General features: G+C 43.4%; 1 long non-coding RNA gene across 1 annotated transcript in view; it reads left to right on the plus strand.

Annotated features, from left to right (window-relative positions):
• The window catches only part of LOC104832462, a 102,486-nt gene extending 100,803 nt beyond the window's left edge, over window positions 1–1,683 (plus strand). The window contains exon 11 of the long non-coding RNA XR_774423.1: window positions 1,602–1,683. This is a non-coding gene — a long non-coding RNA (uncharacterized LOC104832462). The remainder of the gene's footprint in view (window positions 1–1,601) is intronic.
• Window positions 1,684–6,000: the final 4,317 nt, after the last annotated feature.

Below are 6,000 nucleotides of genomic sequence, written 5' to 3' on the forward strand. Positions count from 1 at the left end.
AGCATGTACCGTAGTAAAATTAAATCCCTAATAAAGTATCTATGAAATGAAAAACAAACATGTTCATCTTTTGTAGTTCCAGCCTCCCCTAATGGAAAATGGCTGTATTTCAACCAGCCACATGTCCGAGCTGTGGTTGTTCTCACAAGTCTGAATTCTTCCCTTAAATGGGATCCATCCGAGAACGGGACACTGTTGTTTCTCTTTCTGCAGACCTACATGGCAGTTAGAAACAGCACACAAATGAGCTCAGTCTTGCAACACTGAGGTCCTCTTCAGTGAGGCTGAGCCCTTCCAGCTCCAGATGAAGATGTTCAGACACTTGGAGAAGCCAGCAATGCTCGGTTGCTCAGGACCGCTCTGGCAGCCAAAGGATAATGGTGTGGTGAGGCATTTAGACATGCCAGCAGCACTGAAGGCAGCTTTGAAGGGCAAAGTCCCTCTAAACCACCAGAGTGGTGTAGAGAGCTGCAAGTGGGAATCACAACTGAGCCCGGAGTGCTGAGTACAGTGTCCTTAAATGGGAGAAGCCAGGCTGACTCCTTGGCATCTCCCACCTAGTTGTTCTGCTATTACAGACACTCAGCATGACGCAGCAAAAGAGAATGGATGAATAGTTACAGGGCTCTAGTGACACTCATTTCTATTTAACTCTCTTTGCATTAATCGGGTTGTTTAAATGGGCCCCGATGTAAATATGAATTGAGTCTCTCTGGAGTTGTTTGATTGCTTCCCTGGGAAGTTTTTGCACAGCAGAGACAGAGCCGTCTCTTATTAAAGCTTCATCAGACCATGAAAGACCAAAATGCTGGAATAACTAATGGTCTGTAATAGATCGATTCTCCTGGTTGCTGCATCTCACCTTTCACCAGGAAGCATAAATACAGGGCAGATTGCTAGAAAACTTTACCAGAACTTATCTCAGTGACTTTTTGGTTTTCTATAGGCTCATGCTGTTCATGCGTGGTAGTTCAAGGTGTCAGGATTTTACAGCTTTGCCAAGTCCTTTTCATTCAGCATTCAAGTGCCATTGATTTCCCAGACTTTGACATATACACTGATGTGACCTGGGGAATTTCTTTTATCATCTGTTCATTGTATGAGAGTTAAGCAGTGCTAGGCATTGTTATTTGTACCCTCCCCTATGGTTCTCTAAAAAGCCAATGCCTTTGCATAGCAGAAGAAGCTGGGCATGTTAATTTAAAACAAATATTATCTATTCACGGTAGTTAAATGTTCCCCATGATACTGATGGCAACAGTTGCTGTTCATGGAGATGGCTTCTTTTCTGCAGTTTGCTGGGTTTTCCATGTTGAATAATGAGCCTGTCTGAACAGCCCCTTGCACCTAGTATTTCCTAATAACTATCTCTGTGTCACTCTGTGCTTTGGCCTTCCTCAAGACATCAGAATTTGTTTCTCTTCCACCACCTATAGGGAAGTGGGTGGATTTTAGGCCGTCTCAGTATGGCCCTTGCTGTGCTAATTTCTTTCTGCGAGGCTGACTTTTATGCTCCAGCTACTGACTTGCTGCATACACACAGATTGCTCCTCGTGACATCAGTGGAAATTATTGTGTGGGCACTTGGCTTGTCTTTGCAGCTTGCTGCTGCATGCAGTGATCTGGAATGTAGCTGTCGTCAAGTCCCCTGATGCTGTCTGACCGAGGTTCTGGTTTCCTCCGTAACAGGTATTCTCTGCATTTAATTTCACCACATCTCACACAAAGGAATCCCCTTTTGGGAGCCATGGAATTGGCACTGCATTAGCGAGAGGTCAGTTTGTGCAGCAGCTCTGGACAGGGAAATAGAAAAATGTCTCACACAGTCGTTTGAAAGGAGTGACTCGAGAGAGATGAAAGGTACTGCTGCAAAGAGCCTTCTTGAAAATTAACAAGACAGTTATTTGATATGAAAAAACCAGATGATTAAAATTGTGCTATACAGTGCTTTGCACAGTTAAATAATAGATACTGTTTCATGGTATCTTAAAGCCATGGTCACAGGATAATGCAGTTGTTAAATGAAATCTTTGTGTGGTGTCAGTTATGGTAGTTTTAGGAACCATTTCTCCCAAAGTCTGGAGGAACATCACTAAGAAGATAAGTAGGAAATGAGGGGTACTCCCTTTAAACCCACTTCCCAGGCTCTCAACCACACATTTCTTGCTTCCTTCAGTCTTCTGCTTCTGTTTTTTGTCATCCCAAAACACAAAGCACCCCCAGCTTCAGTGTGCCCGTGTGTGACACACTAACTGTGCCCTTTGACGCTTGGGCATGAGCAGGCAGGTGCTGATGCCCATCACCCCCGGGCGTACGAGGAGCTTCCCTGGGCACAGCCACCACCCGCCAAGGCCTGCCGCTGCTGGCCTGCACCCAGAACCTGCCTGCGGGCTGCGCCAGCCCAGCAAGCGCTCCTCGGAAAGCATCTTTGAGCCCTCTAGTAGCATCCCCCTCCTCCGTGGTTTTGCCTCTTGGAGCCCACTGGAGCCTCCTCAGAGAGCTGCCTGCCTTTGTGGCTCGTAAGGGTACGCCTGGCTCCCATGTGAGGCTGCGCCGGTCCCGTGCCTTTCTTTTGCACTAGTGCCGAGAAAAAAGCACAAGAAGATGGTCTCCGAGAGAAGGATCTTGGGGGTCAACTGCCAAGGCAACAACAAAATACTTTTCCACCACAACTACTCCTGCTGACCTGGTCAATCAGCATCACAGTTTTAAGATCTCTCTCACTCCAATAATTTGCTCTAGCATTCCCCTATCAGCAGCTTTTCAGGGGCTAGAAATGTTTGGATATTAAGACTTTAAGCTACTTTTTGAATTATGAGTAGAAAAAAAAATACAGACTTTTTTGTTACACCTTAAGCCAGCCTAAGTTCTTATTTTCTTCCAGGCCAAAAAAATTTTTAATCGGCTCCTTCTGAACTTGGCAAGAAAATGCCCCCCTGGCTGCAGGAGAGAGTGAACACACCAGTATATAAGCCAAAGAGAGGCTTTCCCCAGGCTTTAAAGGCCTGAAGATTGGGGTGCCTGTTGCTGTGAATTTGGCACTGTCAGAGTCCCCTCCCTCCTGGGGGGGGCAACCACAGTAAGGTTGGTTTTGTTCGTATTCCTCTACTGTCGGAGCACTCCCTGAGGCATGGCTAGGGTCTGGAGGCTTGAGCTGTCACCTTCATGGTTTTGTATTTTAGGCAATTTTACACAACCTGCCTGATTTTCAGGTGCTGCCTGATGAGTACTCCTGGACTGCTTGGAAAACAACCCAGCGCTCAGCACTTTGATAATCTACACCTTTGAATTTGCACCTTGAGCAAAAATGCCAATAAGCTGCTCTGTTTGGACTGGGGAAGGTGGGAATGAAGCCCTTAATAAAAAGGGTAAATTAAAGGGTGATAATGTAACGCTTGAAGTAAATGAAAAGGAGACACTGGCTAATGAAACTCAACATGGCAAAGTGCAGAAGTTACACTATGTAAAGGGTGCTAATTTACTGCTCCATGAGACACCCAGGTAGTACTGAGTTCTCTGACTTTATGAATCCTGATGGTGAGACCTTGGCTTGGTTGGATTTAATGGGAATGATGGTTCATCAAAAACATGACTTCAGCGTTAGACTCCTGCTGCTGCTGCTTGTGATACCTCATGCAGCATGTGCTGCAGTACTTCAGGTTTGATTCTGTCCAAGTCATTATTTTTTGCTTGCTAGAAAGCCACAGAGTATTAACATCTGTTTCTGATGGATCACTGAAGGAACTGAAGACTATGCTCACCCCTCTGACGATTTGGGTGGGAGAAGAAGGAGGGGGAGGAGTTACTTGAGGCTGGATTTTCAAAGGTAAGTCTCAGATGCATTGCCAGGTAGCAAGTGGATTAACCAGTTATTGAGCATCAGCTGAACTGTGGTAACCAATCCTGCATGCATTTTAGCCCAGCACAAACTCAAGCTAAACACATTAGCCTACTCTTTCACTAAGGCCGCTGACGTGACCTCAAATTTGCCATGCTAAACCCACTTATACTCAGTCCCTTATGATCAGTATATCTGATTGTCAGACAGGATACGGACAGTCATGCTCAGGTTTAGACAAAGTTTGAGGGCATGGAACAGGTATCAAACATGGGATACAGAGGGAGTGGGAACAAGAGGAACTAAGGTGTGTGCCAAATTTAGGATTGTAAACCAGAGCTGCAACTAAAGAGATGAGAGACCATCTCTAACGAGACAGGAGCAAGATGTAAGGGTAAATCTATAGGGAATGTCCGGTCAAGTATCTGGGTTTGCTTCATGCAAACCTAGGTTTGCATGACCCTAGATTGCCCAGAATAGCCAGATTTGGTGCACAGGGACCCTGGTTGGGCTGGGGCTGCAACCATTGAACTGGCTGTGGGCTGACACATATAATACTTCCAATACAAAAAGCTTTAGGGATCACTGCTTATTGTATCTTTGATTATGTTGCATTTGTTTCAGTTGCTTGCATGACTTGGAAAAGGGAGACCAGTTGATGGCTTGACAACATATGCAGGTGTCTGTCACTTACGGTATCTTGGAAGGAATAATTTCCTCAATTACTGGGATGTTTCCAATGGGTAACAAAGCTGCTCTTTGTCCCTCTGATCAAATACAGCAGTGCAAAAAAAAAAAAATCCGCAATCCCTACAAGACCTTCCTCCCCCAATTTCCCCTCTAGATCTTCAGGTTCATCTAGACTGAAAACTTGTATTTTTTGGTCTTACGTGATCAGCACAATCAAGTGGTAAATTTCAGTCTGAGCTAACTATCTTTATATATATATATATATATGTTAGGAGACAAGCAGAAGTCGACAGAAAAAAAGTGAAGGATCCCTAAGAAAGCTCATCAGCAGATTCCTATTCTGACCACCTGCATAACACATACAGAGCAAAACCGAGATGTGACCTCAGCTGACAGGAAGCCTGACTAGAACTGCAGGTCTTTCATAGCAATATGCATTACATTGCACTGAGGAGTAAGGATGTAAAAACCTAATCCCTCCAAATAATTTTCCTTGCTTTCATTTCAGGAAGGAAGGTAGAAATAAGGAGGTCAGAGAGATAAGCAATCCTTTTAAAATGTTTAACCAGCTGAGCAGCAGATCTTCAGGTGGTGTAAATCTGCATTGCTCTGGGCGTGTATAAACATCTGACTGAACTACCTGAGGCCTTGATAGAAAACAAGTAGGAAATGAAATGAAAAGTCTATTGTAAAATCTAAAATGTAAACAAAACAAAAAAAGAAACACAAAACCCCAGAGTGCACAATGTTGATAATCAACTGGTTTTTTATTCAAACCATCTTGTTAGTTCATATATAATGGCAGGTCAGATTCAAGACAGTAGATTCAGAGACTAGGATGTAATGCCATCTTTTGTACTCTCTGCTTATGCCTCAGTGGGAAACCAAGAGCAGAATTCAGCCCTAAGGGGCTGAAAATATTTATTTTTCAAACTCAAGCTCTGCTTTGTTTTATTTTTTGAAGTACAACAAAAATAAATTTCTAATAAAATATGACGACAGGTACTTACTTTATTTTCCTTACCTCTCTGAATCTAAAACAAAGACAGAGCAAAAAATGTACGTAACATTTTTGTATTAAAAGAAATTATTCCTAACAGTTTTAATGTCAAGTTTCAGCTTGATGTGATTTAAAATGGGCAAGTTACAAAGCCCTAAAAAAATGGGGTTTTATAATGGAAATGCTGACAGACCCTTAACTACAGCGGCGTTGCTGGGCGCCACTCTAATAAAAGGTGGCAAGGATCCAGGAGTCTTCACAGCTGCATGTCTAAACTTTATTAAGTATCTGACTATAGTTTGCAGGTCCTTGCCAGATCATAACTCATTTAATTCTGACACATTCCAGTTTATAATTAGTGTTGTACTAATATGTTCCTAACTGGTACCAGGGTATTTTTAAATATTTTTTTTTCTCCTGTAAAACAAGGCTGTTCCCCAAACCCAAAGATGCACTGACATTTGGCAGCCAA

This window comes from Haliaeetus leucocephalus, unplaced genomic scaffold (assembly GCF_000737465.1).
Source record: "Haliaeetus leucocephalus isolate CR32 unplaced genomic scaffold, Haliaeetus_leucocephalus-4.0 Scaffold251, whole genome shotgun sequence".
NCBI lineage: Eukaryota > Metazoa > Chordata > Aves > Accipitriformes > Accipitridae > Haliaeetus > Haliaeetus leucocephalus.